General features: G+C 40.6%; 1 long non-coding RNA gene across 6 annotated transcripts in view; it reads right to left on the bottom strand.

Annotated features, from left to right (window-relative positions):
• LOC144071559 (uncharacterized) overlaps positions 1 to 15,814 on the bottom strand; it is a 139,006-nt gene that overhangs the window by 20,211 nt on the left and 102,981 nt on the right. For all 6 annotated transcript variants that reach the window (XR_013299664.1, XR_013299666.1, XR_013299668.1 and 3 more), the window contains one exon: positions 1,166 to 1,296. This is a non-coding gene — a long non-coding RNA (uncharacterized LOC144071559). The remainder of the gene's footprint in view (positions 1 to 1,165; positions 1,297 to 15,814) is intronic.

Raw genomic sequence — 15,814 nt, 5'->3', positions numbered from 1 at the left:
AGAAAATTGGAATTATGAGTCTGCAGTTAACCTCAGATGCATTTTTTGGAATAAACAAGAAAAAAACAAATACCTTAATGCGTTTAGCATTAAAGTTTCGCATAGGCAGGCCAGAGATTCCACCCCTTAGAACTAAAGTGTGGAGAAGACCTGCTAATCACAACCCAGAGTACAGTCCTTGCTAATTTGACTCATTTACTTTAATCATGTACATTGAAATAATAATTAGATTTACTATCATATACATAAACAACCTATTAAGCCGGATGGGTAATACGTCCCTATCGCCGTTGCTCATTTGTTAGACGCCACCACCTCTTTCTATTGCTCTCTCGCACACACATACACAAGGACACACTCAGATCACACAATCATGTTGGCTGCCGCTGAACTTTTGCACTGCAGCATAGTGCAGGTTCTGCCCCTGCAAATCCGTTTGCTAGACAATCTAAGCCAATTACAGTACGGGGGCAAATGGTTAACCTCCATAATATACATTTCCCAGCCTCTTTCTGTGAGCTCGCTTGTCACCTCCCCCCAAACCCCTTCCCAGAGGAGAGTTATGCACCAAGGCCCAGTGTCCCGGGTGACCCGGTTTGAATTGGCTCAATTCATTAAGCTGGGACCCGTGCACAAAACCTAGTTCACACGGCGAAGACGCTCGCAGCAAACAGCTGCCGCACATTCCTAATGGGAGGGCCAGGCAGATGTCCAAGGAGAATCAAAGGGAGAGACGGGGGAAAGTTTATGAGCCAGCGTTTGCCAACCTCAATGAAGAGCTCTCCATCGCCTCTTCGTAGACAGGCTGCAGCTGGCGGAACTCAAGGCCTGTATCCTGTTTGGGTCTCCCCCGGTTCTCCCACTACCCTCACAAAACTGCAACAACTCAACAGGCTGACAACAAGTTGCCTCCTCATCGCTCCCTTTCTGAACTTCAAGTACTTTGGCACAAGACGCCAAGTCTGGTTGAAGGGAGGGGGGTGACTTCATTAGGTACTGTCCCATTGAATTTTATCATCTTAAGCCCACAAAGACAGAGCATTCTAATGAACACTCTAACTTGTGATTTTCTGAATCTGTACTTGAGTCCAAGACAAACTGACTTTGAATACTGAAACGTAACTTTAGCAATACATTAAAAACAGCAATAAAAAGTTTCCCGAACCTGTCATTCTTCTTCCTCCAAAGGTGAGTGGAAGCTTCCCATCTTCATTTCACACAATTTCCGGAGCGCAGCCTGCTCTGTATCCCCCACAATGTAGTATGTGATGTTATAACTGTCCGGTTGGGCTGTACCTGGAAGACATTAAATTGTAAATTGACAATAAATTTGATTTATTTAATAAGGGACAGCGCATATTCATGAACATATTCATATTCATGTTAATGAACATGTATATGTAAATATGTTAGCTTGTAGCCGGGGGCTAGTTTCCCCTGTTTCCCTTATTTGGTGTGGGATAACATTTTGCTTGCTCAACACGGTTCCTAATGTATAACCCAGACCTAGAATCAGTTAGCATCCACGTGAAAGTGTCAGCGACTTCCATAATCGACTGTTGCTTTAGCCTTTGCGTGACAGCGTGTCCTTTCAAGACAAGTCAGTGCCTCCAGCACTGCTCGGTGCTTTCATTCATCACTTTACAAACAAGGGGAAGGGACATGGTCATGCTTGGACCTCTGCCTATGTGGGTGTGTCCATGATTACCTTTACAGTGCCACTGCTGCCACCACACTGCTTCATCCTGGCCCTCATTCACTCCCTCCAAAAAAAATACACACACATACGCGCAAACATGCACACAGCAGGGCTTTAGCTGTTTTCACAGTTGGATGTCATTTACAAGACAATTTAAAGTCTGTTGGTAATCTTTGGTCAATAAAAAAATGGGAATGGAGTATTTTCTGTGTGGGAAACATTGATTGGCTTCATACAGGATGTACATCACCGTGATGGTTATTATTGCTCCTCATTTGTTTGTTTTGTATGTTGTATTACAACATCTTGTAGTGTCGATACTGTAGGATTTTAGTCCTAAAATACAATCATTTTAAAAATAGTTTTGCATCACACTTTGGCATGACGTGATCTCTGTGATCCAGCCCGGATAATACTTACTAAAATCTGTCGTGGAAATATGTTTACCATGTTTCTAGTAGATGAGCACATTTGTGAGTGTCCCTCTGGGAAAAGCACAAGTGATAAAAGTATCGTAAAAACGCTTCCGGATCGGAAAAAGTCCCTTCCAGGGGGAAGTTCCTCTGCAGGGAGCCAGGTAAAACAGGCCTCTTAATCACACATGACCTGGCAGCTAAGGGAAAGTCAAGCAGCAGCATGCGGCCTCCCATTGTTGGTCCCGCCCTTCCGACAACATCATTAGCTGAGGCACACGCCACGCCTGCTATACTCACTGTGTTTACAAACACCGGCATCAGCGGTATGCCGGCCCATCTATTTTAAGCAGTGTCACCATCTAAACTTAACAAAATCATTGTACGCTAAACTTACAACCTGTCCATGATGCTCGGATAAAATAAGGGTGGCATAGATTTTTCAAAATATATATGAATATATTTTATTTCAGCAATGTTAAGAATAGCACCATTTGGTACTCATCTATTTTTTATTCTTGATCTGGAAATGTATTTTCTTCCTTTTATAGTAGTTTTTGTATAACTATACCATTAAGCTCAAGAAGATTTGAAGTATCTTCAGGATTTAAACACAAATACTGCAGAGTGTAAAACAAATAAAGAAATGATGGAGATGTTTAAGTATCAGTTCCTGGTGTTCATATTCTAAAGTTCACAGCTTCACATTTAGTGATGGCCTAAGGCTAAAGGGAGGATTTTAAGACCCAGGGGCAGTCCAGTCTCTTCGTTCGGCTATCCTCCCACAAGCTGGAATGCAGAAAGAGACTTGTAAATTAGAGGTCCTAATGAAAACTCTCTGGTGTCCAACTGGAGCAATCATCTGGTTAGAATCAATCGCTTATTTTACTAATTGCCCCAGAGCTTGCTCGAAGCCCTCCAGGTCTAATTTGGGAGGAGGGAAAGTGCATGTTCCATTTTACACACCTGTACTTTAAATTTAAGAGCTTGAAAACTTCAAGCAAAGGTTTGAAACACATTTAAACTTTAAGGGCTTGTTAAACTGCATCTTGTATACTATTACACAGTTTCCATTGGCCAGCTGTAAATAAATGTCAAAATGGCATAAATTAAGTTCCCACTCAGAAAGTCTGGACATTTTACAATTGTAGGAATGTCAATTATGTGATTTGGGTTGTAAAAAAAACAATTGTTCATTCATTCCTGTTCCATGCTGCTTATCCTCACGAGCATTGAGGGGTGCAGAAGCCTATCTCAACTAACTACGGAGTAAGAGAAAAACAATCACTCAATCACACAATCATTCATAGAGGTTCAATCAGCTAATCATGCAGGATTTTCGGATGTGAGACGAAACTGAGTAGCCGAAGAAAACCTACACAGGCATGGGGAAGGACATGCAAACTCCACATAGAAACGGCCGGAGCTCAGAGTGGAAACTGACGTGGTAACCACCAACTCAATAATAACTCACAATCATATTCACAAAAAATGTCTCGTGAAATAAAATGTTCTTCCAAAAATTGTCTCATTGACACATTGCAGTCTTTTTATAATCATTAAAAAACTATATATATTCTAATATTGACATGCTTCCTTCTCGAGACACTCGAAAAAAAAAAACAAGGATATTCAAAGTGTAGAATGAGAACATTGACTCCCTCTAGTGATTTGCAAAAGAATGACTCAATTACGAACATTCAAACTGGAAAAACAAAAAACAAAAAGTTGAAAAACAAGCTGGCCAATATGCACCAGACTGCTTTGGATTTTTTTTCGACTGTACAAACTTTCTTACCTGAAAAATTATGCCTAGTATGTATTTGTATTTTAATGTTGGTAAAAAGTAACCACTAACAACAACTGCTCTTGATCCAAACCACCAATTTGTGTGAATTATGACGAAAAGCACTAAGGTGTAAAACATCTTGGTCCGTCGCCTCCTTCGAGTTATTCAACCTTTCACCCACTGGGCTCCCACCCCACCCCCCAAATTTGACCTTTAACCAGATGCCATTTGCTTAAAATCTCCCGGCCAGCTTCAACCTCTGGAATCTGAAACACATTACAAGAGAAGAAGGGAACAAAGAAATCCAGCCTGCCTATTAGGGCGCTTAGACACTTTGACATGTACCAGATTTTTTTAAAAATTGCAGGAATATTTTTTGAAATGTTGTTGAAGTGACAGCTCTGAGTATTTTTTCTCCATGTGTTGGCTAAGATACTTCACAACCTTAATAATAGATAAATATATGCACAAGTAAGTCTCAAGTCATGATGCAAATGGCAAAAAAACTGAGAAAGTTGAGTCTTACAATCAATCATCTTCAGTCATAAAATATAAATAATAATGAAACCATTTCTGTTAATAATAATGTGAAGAGGACATTTAGAACTCTAAAAAAATCCATTCCGTTTTAACTGGAAGGGCTGAGAGTGAATGACCATGTTTAAATGCCATTCACGGTGATCGACGTTCAATCCACTTTAACTGGGATGGGCTGGTAGTGAATAATTCATGCCATCTCTCCCATAAGAAATGAATTTCACTATGCCTCAAAGTTCTGAAAATACTTGAAAAATAAGTCTACTGTTTTAAAAACTTTCTCAAAAGTTTCTTTAAAATGAAACTTTTTAAAATGTTATTTAATTTCACATTAGATTCATTTTTTGGGGCCTGATATTAGAAATTTCAGACTTTTTTCATGGCTAACTATATCTTCCACCCCCTCAAACCTAATTTAGAGAGTGTTTTTACTGGAGAGGGTGTGAGTGATTGGTGGTGCTGAAGCATTGAGCCACATCGCTCCTCTTTGCTTACAGCTTTTGTTACCCGGGGGCTCTTTCTATACTTCACAAAGCCTTTGGTAGAAAGAGACATAAAGAGCACTTTTGACCCCGGTGTGAGCCCTTTGACCCCAAAGAACCCAAAGGGGACAGATTTTCAGCAAACTGTGCAATCACTGCAAGTTGACCACAGGCTTAGATGGACCCACTGAATGTAGGCACACGGTGGGAAAACGCTGTAATTTATAGAAGTGGAGAGTCTATTTCAAAAGGGCTGGTGGTGGATCACCTGACACCAGGGGTCGGGGGTCATGTTTGGGCATGATTTTCTGCCCGTGATACTGTAGCATCTGCGTGTTAAGAGACGTCTGGACAAAAGAAGTTGACCTGCCGGGGGCATCGAAAACATTGTTTTGATTGGGGATTTAAGGGAAGAGGTTGGATGTGACCACACCCAGATTTAAACCTACCTATTGGGACAACAAAAGAATACAATAAAAATCCGTGTTCGTGTTTGATCCGGAGAAACTAATGACATGAAGTGACCTGATGATTCTGTATGAAAACAGATTGTGGTTCACATATGAATATAATGTATTAAATATGACTCATTTAAAATAAATGTGACTTTATTCGAACAAAATTATGGCCATTATGACCAATATTCTAGCAGAATAACTAACATGCAATTATAAAAATGCTAATTAAGGAATCTATTATCTTAAAATCTAATAAATTATTTAGGATGAAAACGTTTTTCTTGGGAGTGAAACCTAAAAACCTTGTTCTCCTGATACTTCGAAAAATATGTGCCTTTTTTTCCTTAAAATAATATGGCTTTATATGCCCATTTTCAAAAATGGACACTACAACTTTTCCTTCTCTCAAAGAAAATGATATCTTAATTTGTTTCTTTTAATCTTTGCCCTATTCCTCTTGGCTACTTTGCAACCTCCAACGTCACACTCCATTAAATTCACTTTTAAAGACAAAAGATGCGCCGTTAAGAGGGCTGCAGTCGTGGCCCTCTTATGAGGCCGGCTGTGATTAAGTGGATGCTTTTGGCTCTTGCGGCATCCTCCACAAGTGTCCTAGGGAAGAAATGCTAGGAGTCCCGGTCAGCCTCGGGGCTGGCCATTAAGTAAATTGGCCTCTCTAGACCTATAGCGTTGCCACTGTCCGTGACGAGCTGCCAGCTATTTGACCCAGGCAGAGGAGCCCAATGCTGTCCGGCAGCTGTTCGGTGGGCTTGTCTTTCCAAACCCTGGGAAGTGCTTCCTAATTAGCCTCCCACACCCATAAATGTGTCCAGTAGGTCAGTCACTCTGCACTCATCGATTGCACTGACGTGATCCTTGCTGAGGATAGACTTGAGCCAATTCTTCAAAATGAACGAGGAGCTGCAGGTGATGCAGGTGGTCTGTACGTGTCAAAAACAGCTTTGGAAGGAGGTGGCTCATCCACTTTTTGGATGTACGGTAACGGGAGAAAAATGCAATTTGTCGGGCCTGATGCGAGAGCTTTTGTAGTGTTCTCGTGAGCTTTAGTCAGAACGTCCTCATGACCGGGTCAACAAGTCTGCGTCGGTTATGATGCATTTGAAAAATGGGCAGTGGTAATACTTAAGACTGGAGTAAAAACATCATCGAGGTGCACACTTCTCTTTTAGCAAAGTCACAGCAAACGAGTTTTAAGGACCTGCCCTCTGCCATTCCTCATCCTGTCACAGTTTTGTGGGGGAAACTAAAAGAGTTCCAACTGTGGACATGATGACTGTATAGACTTTCTGTTTTACAGTTGCTTCCTGTTTGATTGTGATGACATCCAGCATCACTTAGGGTATCATTTTACAACATGATTTCACAAGTACTATTAAAAAGAAGTCCAAGGCCACTGCCAACTTTTCATGTTTTTATGACCTTTTCCCACTGCAGATATTTTCACAGTTATCAGAAATAGAATAAAATGATTCTGAGGAAACAAAGAGCTACATACAGCAGTCTCATAATATAATTTTGTGTTTTGAAAAATATAGCTATTCTTAAAAGGTTACCATGATTTGATTTTCTTTTACTTCCAACTTTATTCTTGAGTCACGATGTAATTAGGCTACAAAAAAGACAATTTTACTGTAAAATGTGGGTTAAAGATCACCTCCTGCTTTAAAATCATGCAGTATTTACATAAGAAAGGTGCTCAATGCTAAAGTAAATCAATTGAGGTAAGAATAATTTGATACTTTTTTTACTACACAGAAATCCAACTACACATTTTACAATCTTTTACCAGTGTCCACCTGGGTCACCTCATTGGAACTCCACATCTTTTTCTTATCCTTTTCTACCATTCCTGTCTTGTTTTCCCCTTCATCTAGCAGGCCTTCAACAATAAAAATGCAAGCCAATTTTCCAGCACATTAACCCAAGACATCTTTAATACACAAGAAGTTTTTTCCTTCCTTTTTTTTCTGGCGCAAAGGGTGACGCCGAGGCCTCACTGAAAGATGGATGGGCCCTCTGACTAAGAGTGGGCAGTTTTCCCACTGCCCTGGTCTCAGCCCCTGGGACAAAGGCCTCATTGAGTGTGATGCTTGACATCAGCATCATAAACTAGTCATTGCCACAAAGACGCTGACACTTTAAAGTACCAACTATGGCCGATTTCCCTTTCTCTCCTTGTTACACCAATTGCACAGGCTAATCACGTCACTGACACTTGTTTCCCTTATTATTATTTTTTAGGTCCAGCAGATGCTTCAAATTGGTGTGTGTTTAGAAGAATACAGTTTCCGTTTTGCAAGTAAACTTCAGTAGCATTATATATAACATTCATGTAGAATGCACACAGTCATCACACCGATTTTTCATGGTAAACTAAAATAAATAAATAAATAAAATATAGTGTTGCCTAGCTGCCTAGGATTGTGTTCCCAATCTTTATGGAGCAGAGGTAGTTTTTTATTATTATTATGATTATTTTTTAAATCGTGACACAAGATCATACCTTGCACTTACAAAAAAAAGGATAATCAGGTTAAATCTAGCTTCTGCCGTCAAGTGCATTTAACTGAACTGCCTCAGACGACACATTGAAAGACAGAGGTTTAGGCTGTTATGGGCATGAACACATGCGACTTGCTGCCAATGAAAGGGACTCCTCTCATTCCCTTTAAATTTGATAGTCAGAGGCACACTGCAAGCCTTTAACGTGTCGGAACAATAAACAGATTTGTTCGAATCTGAGTGGTTGGAGTCCTCAAAGTACACTAATGGGCAGAGTATGTAAAGTTATGTATAAAGATCACAGATGTGCGCTGTGATCTCAATTTAGTTTACGTTAAATTACCTTTCTACGAATGTTTTGGGTGGTTGTACTGCCCATGTATCTGGTGGGAAAAAAACATCCTTCATGGTGACATGGAAGACAATCGGCGGTAAAAAAAAAAAACGATTTTCATTGGAAAAAAGGACTTAAGGGAATTAATGGCACGTTCAATGACATTAAAGTCACAGCATCAACAAGACACCAGACTGCTCTTGTCCGTGGAAGCCTGATCCTTAAACATGATGTCAGCTCAAAGCCGGTCTCACATTCTCAATGTCACGGAGGAAGGCACGGGAGCACTTTAATAGATTAAAAGGCCTGAGCCAGACAACTGGGCTGCTGCCAGGGAGGTGCTGATGAATGCAGTCACATTTAATATGGTTTCATTGGGATTGTGTCTAAACACTGTCTTAAACACAAACGGTAGCCAGCTAATATTGTTTGGAGTTAGCCAAAATGTCTAAAACAACAACACTGGCTATGTTAAGCAAAGCAAGAATGCAGAACGACCAATGTTTTACTCCTTCGTAAAGTGTCATTAATGGCCACTGCCGGAATGCAAATAAATAGACCAAACTGGTGAATATGCCAAGCTACTATATATTAAAACGCCAATATCAGAAACTTAAGAATTAGAGCAAAATGCTGTATTTCCATGTAATTTACGGTACCTACATATGGGTGGTTAGACAAAAAAAATCATTAATTCACACTTCTGCAGTGTAAATCAAGTATAAAATGGGTCATCAATAGATGATAGACTACTTAGAGAGATGATTAGAGGTCACTATGGAATTGATCAAATGTTGTTTGTTTCACTCCAAATGTTGTGCAGTTTAGTAAAAAATGCACAAATGCAGGATCCATTTATTTTCACAGCTAGTTCATGGAATTTTTAATTAACTTTTTTTTTTTACATGGGACTGCATTAATCCGGTCATAATGATGTTTGACTGGAGACAATAATCGCCCTCAAGGGTCATGCCTGCACATGAGATGTGTGGAAAAGGAAAAACGCCATGTGTTTTTATGTGTTTGTGTATATGAGCACTGGTGGGGGCTGCGTGTGTTGCAGAAGCATAGCCTTATATACAGTAAAGGGAAACAGCTGCTTCACATTGCTAATCCCTGGAACAATATGATGATCGTATGTTTAGACAGGTTTGGGTAGCACATAGCTGCTGCAAAACCTTTGAAGGAGACATCAGCCATCGAGACCAGCCACCGAAGTGTGAAATTACATGCTTAAAAATGTGTTTTCAAGTGAGCTAATCAGTTATTTGGCCCAATTGTTTTGCCAAAGCAAACCTATTACCCAAACAAAATTTCTAGAAAAACTGCCAAAAACCTTAGTTTGATTAGCGCGTAAGCCTCACAGCTCTGGGGTCAAATCCAGGGTCGGTCCACCTGTGTGGCGTTTGCATGTTCTCCCGGGCCTCCGTAGCTTTCCTCCGTGTACTCCGGTTTCCTCCCACATTTCAAAAACATGCATGGTAGGCTGATTGGACACACTAAATTGCCCCTAGGTATGGGTGTGAGTGTGCATGGTTGTCCGTCTCCTTGTGCCCTGCGATCAGCTGGCCACCGATTCATGGTGCCCCCCGCCTCTGGCCCAGAGAAAGCTGGGATTGGATCCAGCACCCCCCGCAACCCTAATGCAGATAAAGCGGATCAGAAAATGAGATGAGATGAGATTTTGACCAGAATCAACGTACTTTGTTAACAGCATTGACAACAAACAAAAGTGACATGAAGATCATTAGCAGCTATTTCGTAAGTCCAAGGTTCAAACCGATGTATCCCCACATCACCTGTGTTGTGAGGCCAGTTTCTCATTTGCAGGTGACCGGACAGATCACCCTTCTCCCAAGAAGAGAAAAAAAAACACTACTCCGAAGAGAGCTCTTTAGAAAGGGTGATAAGTGTGCTGTAATTCTTGACTCCTGTAGTATTTTGACAGAACCATGTTACACATATTTTATCAAGACACATGAGAACTATTTTGAATTTCAAAAGTATGCTGTAAGATGAATTTTAAGAGAAAATCATGCATGTTTGGCTCTTCTGAGAATTGGCAAGAGTCATGAAAGCAGAAAGCCACCTGTCACTGACGCTACTCTGCACGGATACAGTCCAATCCAAGAGAGTAAGATCACAGGTCCCTCAAGAAGGCGGGGACCTCAAAAGAAGTGTGACACTATCCACCGGCGTGACTGACAGCTTCACAGCTGCACCGGCGAGCCATAGGGCAAAGTACACTACCGTGTTTTTGTCACCTATTTACTGAGGCATGTGTAATCGATCTTTCAAAACAGAAAAAAAAGAAAAAAAACTTCAAGGACTAAAGATTATCACCTTTGCCAGCTGGCTCCTATGCAAGTGTATTTTTAAACGATGATAAGTGGGAATGGGTGAACTAAAAGGAAGGATTACTTTAGTTGTTTCTTGACGTAACAAACAAAATCAGATCAAAGATATTGAAAAACTGTACACAGGCTCAAGATTGATTTTAGTATTTAACCGATAATGTTTACATGACCTGGAAGTTTGGTAAAATGTTACCTGACACCATCATGGTGAACAGTTCCCTATGTGACAATGTGCATTGACTGAGAGTAGAATGAAAATAATTGTGTAGATAATGTGATTTGCGCTCATCTACCAATCCATATGTTATGTTGTATATAGCCAGATAAATATCTGTGAAAGCATATCTTCCATGTCAGGTTATTTGGATAAAGCTGATGACAATTCAACATAATACTAGTCCCTGGATTTCATGTGACTAAAGCAAAACTAAAACTAGAAACATTAAGAAGATTTGGGAAAGAATCGTGAAAACAACAAACTTTTTTTAACCTATTCTGGTTAGTCACTGCTAATGGTGAATCTGAATGTCTTAAAAGGCTGAAACAATTGTAATGTGTCACATAGGAGTTTTATCTACTTTTGCTTCTTTTTTTTAATTGTGATATTTATTCAGAGAATACAGCTGGACAGAAAAGAGCTAATGGTGGCCCCAAAATATGTTGGTATGTATACTGCCTGCCATGTTCTTCCCCAACTCTGTCTTTTTATTAAGCACGTAACTGATCCAACAGTGGAACACACAACAAGCAGAAAAAAGGGCAAAAAGTTCTCTGCTCGAACTAAAGCGTCAAGCCTAATGCTCATCACGGCTGCGGCACAGGAGGGGTCCTTGTTGTCGATTAAATTGTATCGAGTCTCTGTGGGCTAACATGAGCATCTAGAAATGAAGCTATTGCTGCAATGCTACCTATACATGTCTTATGTGGCACCGATCAATAATGTCAAAGTAGTGGCTGGTGGATTTGAAGTTGGGAGCCACTTCTGTGCTCCTACTTGACTCAACAACTGTCTTGCCAACCCGCATCTGTCGGCATAATAAACCACGCCAACCCCAGTTTTCAGCCCTGGGCCCAGTGGTTGCATGATGGAAGCAGAAAGAACCAGTGCTAACCTAAGCAAAGCCTGGAAATTGCACAAACACCACCTCAATGCAAAAGGGGCCAGTGTGGATTGATGGTGGTGGCTAATACACTTAAGTACAGTCCGTTTTTACTAATGCTCCTCACCACATGTTGGGTCACAAAACCGTACTAATTTTTGCTTTAAAATACCAATACAGAAATAATAATAATGCCTTTATTTATTTTAACTTGAACGGTTATTCTGACATTTAAATCTTGATCAATGGGCCATTTGAAAAGAAGTCCAAGTATACAATTGTTGCTCGGATGCAGAATCCGAAGCAAATGTTGTCGAGCAGCATAATTGCATTAGCATGGTAAATTGATAAAGCCAGTTAATCTCCTAAAATGATTTGTCGCCGCTCCGACAGCCAGGCCGCAGTGTCCTTTGAGTGACTGCGGCATTATTCTGTTAATAGTTATCTGTCCTCAAGTCCTTGACCTTCTTGAATTGTAAACAGCTTTTTTACACCACTCTCAGCACTCTTTGACCAAGGGAGTTTTGTCGACAGCAAGGGGGGGGGCACCTCCCGAGATAAGCAAGCCAGGGCTGAACCTGTTCCGGCCTGCACTGCCCTCTGCGGCACCTCTGCTCTGCACTCAGTCACATTTCTTCCAGCGCTGCCAGATCACATGGGTTAATCTCCCGTGACCCTGACTCCTCAAAAGCGCATGCACTGGCTCTTTTGGACGTAGGCCCGGTGCTGAGCCTGCTACACACACACAATTACATAGGTGCGCGCACATACTTGCAAACCCGCGTGTTCGTTGGCACCGGTTCGCAGACATTGAGAATAGCGCAGATAAGGTACAAGAATGTCAGGAAGTCTGACACCAACGAGCGCTATGGTAAACAAACAGTTGCAGACGTCTGCCGGCATCCCCTCTTGACGACCTTCAGTTCCACCCTTTTAAATGTCAAAAGCTGAAATATGGATCTCTTCTATTGCGTAAACAAATCACAGTGCAATAACTGGAAGTGAAGAAAATCCCGGTCGTCACAACAAGTCGGATTTGATTACTCAATTTTAATGAGAATTCAGGTGGAACAATGAGCTCCTTTGAATGAAAAAAAGGAGTTGCACCTGTATAGTCCAGTAAGGATTCTGCCAAGCCTAGAATTGTTCTTACTTAGTAGAGTGACATCCTGTATTGCGCCAAGGCTGGAAAACCCTATAGTGTCTGTCTGGGTTGTCTTGTAGGTGCTTAGAATTTTTATGAAGGAGTGGGCCACACTAGCACATAGACTCCACAAAGCTTGGTCCCAAGTCAAGCAGACTTAAACAGACGAAACTACTACCCATTTGTGCAATAATAAAATATGCGCTAAATTTAATGGGTTCATTTGCCCCATTTTGGACATGAATCGACTTGGTTTTAGGTCATAACATGATTTCAGGAACAAACCAGCATACCAACACATATATTTTTTAGTTTATTTCTGCCTTAATCACATATTGATTTAGTAAGAGTTGTGTTTTTTTTCTGTTATATGTTATAGAACTATTTTTCATAAGTTTACATATTAGAAATAGCATTCAACATAACATGTTTTATTCCACAGCCACATGATAGACACACTACAGAATTCAAATAAAGTAAAACCTAACATTATTAATTTTGATTTCACGATTTCAATGTGCAAAATGTCATGGAGAGTGCAGGTGTCCAGCAAGTGAATATAAAATGCTCTACACATGATTTAGATGACCTTCTATTGCGACAGTTAATGCATCATTTATCTTTTAGAATCACTTTTAAAAGGACAGGTTTTAATTAAAGCTACATGTGCTCTATATTTATTTATGTGCTGCATGAGCAGTCACTGTGTTGCCCCCTTGCCAAGGCCCTTTAAGTACATATCACACATTATTGTGTGTGACGTGCCCGTGGAGGTTTGCGCTCACGCTTAGTGGGAACCTTAACAATTATATATGCAGGCAAGTTAGAAGAGAGTAGCAGTCTTTCCATGGGCAGTCTTGCATGCTCATATCCTTCCCGGCTTTTCCGATCCCTCCAGCGTAGCGAAAAATGATAATCACTTCAATGCTCATAAAGTTAACAGATCATGGCCTGGTATTTACCTTTATGTTTATCTGTGTTATTATTGCAGGCGAGAGTGGGCGGGACCTGAGACTGTGGGTCAAAGCCTACTGGGACGTTGTGATTTGTGCTCCAGTGAGTGAAACGGTGCCTGCCGTAATGATGGGCCGCACATTAGCGAAAGTCACCTGAGCATTTGTCTCAGAAGAATAAAATACATCTTTAAGGGAGACAATTTGGGAGTAATTGACTGAATATTTTGTAAAGGTAGGTCTAATGTATATAAAAGAGATTATAAGTAGGATTAAGAGTAGGGACTATGCTGGTAAAATTAAAGCAGCCAACGGACATTTCCCTCTCTTTTGTATTTGCCATAAAATGAATTAATAACAAACATATAATAAAAATGGGCGAATGTTGGGTTTATTCTGGGATGTTACTATATTTTCATTAAGCATTTAATAGGTAATGAAGCTATAACTTAATTTGTGCTATACTTTATGTGAGACCGAGTAAGCTCGAGGACACTTTCCCCCCACAGCTGCTTTCGAGGCCAGTTAATTGTTTTCAGGACTATTGACCGAACAGGACACCATGTTCCAGGCCGAGACTGTTGATCTGAGTTGGCAATGAAGATCTACAAGGGACTCTTAAATTGCTTTGACTTGGATTCCGGCAGATGGCGATAATCGAATCCACTTCTGAAAATACTTGCATTATTGTTTAAAAATACGGTCGCTCTGTTTACCTTGTAAAGAAATTATTATGCTTATTCGTGCAAATTCTTACAGTTGTTTTGGTTTCCGATCTAATATGAGATTGATGTGGCAGTTGTTTTTTTTACCTGAATGGTGTTATTCGGTTAGCTTATGCAATTGTTTGAATCAGATTACCTCAAATGTTTTGATTATGCGCCGATTAAATTGACAGATGAAGATGCCGTTTCTGGAGAATCATCCTGGACGAGGGCGAGTTGGGAGTGATTTTCCTTCCAAGTTGTAGCCAGTGTATGTTAATGATGTCTCCCTGTTTTGATTAAACTGTATTGATAATAAACCTATCACATTGTTTAAATGATAAAGTTAAGGGTTAGGCGGTTAGGGGGGTTAAGAGAAAAGTTAAAAACTTTTCATCATTTTTTGGGGGGAGAATTTGGAGAGCCATCAGCACGATTTTTTTAACTATGGACATTTCTTCAGTGCACATTTGCTCAATTAAGGTGGGGAAACAATGTTTTAAGTCCAATTCACTGAACTAAATTCACACTTTTTTGTATGACTTAAGGGTTTTGAGGCATGACTAGCCAATTGAATGGGAGACACCATAACGTTGTTTTCAATACTAAAATACAAGAACTATGATATACAGCCGTGGTTTTAGAAGGTGTAAAAGCCTCTTGCAAAGTTCACAAAGTCCATCCCAGCACAAAACACAAACACAGACTAGCATTTAGTCTAATAGGCCCAGAGGCCTCTTGACTTTCTCATTTAGCTCTTTTGTGCGTGTCAGAGTGAGGCCAAAGGGGGGTGGACGGCACTCATTTCCCTGCAGACTCTGAAGTGTATTGCAGATGGGAATTATTAATTTGTATCTGCTTTGCCTCAGTGTAGCCCACTTACCGAAGAGGGGAAAAGTGAAAAGTGTCGTTCTATTCAATTTTTGTCAACGTGCGCGGCAGCGGCGCAGGCTCGCGAGTGTTAAATGTCAAGCCTTGTAGTGAGCTGTCAAAGAGCAGAATAGGGCCGGCATGATTGATGACTAGAGAGCTTGAAACCAAAACCTCCCAATTGCAAACGCTACCTTGTGTCAGTCCTCTTACCCCTTTGCTTTTTCTCGCTGGTAATAGTGTCTCAACAGAGAGCGAGTGCAGCCTCGCACACCGTTATGCGCCGACACACTCAAGATAGCAGTTACCTTGGTATGTGCAACCCTGGGTGCCTTTTCTGAATCACTTTAAAGAAATGAAAAACAAATCATGTTCGTTTCATGTGTTGCAAGGCAGGAGTTGTCCTGTTAAAAAAACGCAATGCGACACTATGTCAAGATTATTAATGGCT

This window comes from Stigmatopora argus, chromosome 3, assembly GCF_051989625.1.
Source record: "Stigmatopora argus isolate UIUO_Sarg chromosome 3, RoL_Sarg_1.0, whole genome shotgun sequence".
Classification (NCBI taxonomy): Eukaryota; Metazoa; Chordata; class Actinopteri; order Syngnathiformes; family Syngnathidae; genus Stigmatopora; species Stigmatopora argus.
The sequence above is the reverse complement of the archived record's forward strand: the minus strand, read 5'-3'. Positions and strand labels throughout refer to the sequence as shown.